Source organism: Carlito syrichta, unplaced genomic scaffold, assembly GCF_000164805.1.
Source record: "Carlito syrichta isolate Samal-C Ts95f unplaced genomic scaffold, Tarsius_syrichta-2.0.1 Scaffold90621, whole genome shotgun sequence".
NCBI classification, from domain to species: domain Eukaryota; kingdom Metazoa; phylum Chordata; class Mammalia; order Primates; family Tarsiidae; genus Carlito; species Carlito syrichta.
Genome location: NW_007034717.1, coordinates 10,460 through 11,325, shown reverse-complemented (window position 1 = coordinate 11,325; position 866 = coordinate 10,460).

The window sequence follows — 866 nt, the reverse complement described above, 5'->3', positions numbered from 1 at the left end:
CCCGGCTGATTTTTTTTTTATTTATTGTAGAGATGAGGTCTCGCTGCCCAGGTGTGTCTCGAACCCGCGGGCTCAGGTAATCCACTCACCTCAGCCTCCCAAAGGCGCGGGATTACAGGCTGAGCCACTGAGCCGGCTTGTTGTTGTTGTTTGAGTCAGAGTCTCACTCTGTCACCCAGGCTGGAGTACAGTGGCGCAATCACAGCTCACTGCAGCCTCAACCTCCTGGGCTCAGGTGATTCTTCTACCTCAGCCTCCCAAGAAGCTGAGACAGGTACACGCCACCAAGCCCAGGTAATTCTTTTTCTTTTCTTTTTTTTTTGTAGAGATGAGGTCTTGCTATGTTGTCCAGGTTGGTCTCCAACTCTTGGGCTCAAGCAATTCTCCCACCTTGGTCTCCCAAAATGCTGGGATTACAGGTGTAAGCCACTGCGCCAGGTTCAGGGGGATGCTTTTGAAGAAATCTCACTTGCCCCAACTCCATGGGTCTCAGCATGTTATCCTGACCAAGAAAGTCTCTCTTGGCGTTCTCTGGAAGGCAAGAGAGAAAACCGGAGGGCCTAGATGAGGGTACTTGCTTAGGAGAGAGAGGGGCAGGATTCCAGTCACAAGTCAAGGACAAGCAGGTCACTGGGGTTCTGGCAGCGGAGCCCAGAGAGAAAACCTCTTGGGGTTGCTGCACCCGGGGACAGGCGGACAGGCACCTCTCTGCTGGGACACAGGCCAAGGTTCAAAGGCTGCTGTGTCTCAGGCTGTCACCTCCCTGGACAAGCTGTGAGTGGGAGTGGACAACAAACAGAATTCCCTTCCTTAGCAAGAGCCATGGCCAGCATGCTTAGTGCTGGCTGTTTTTTTTTTTTTTTTGT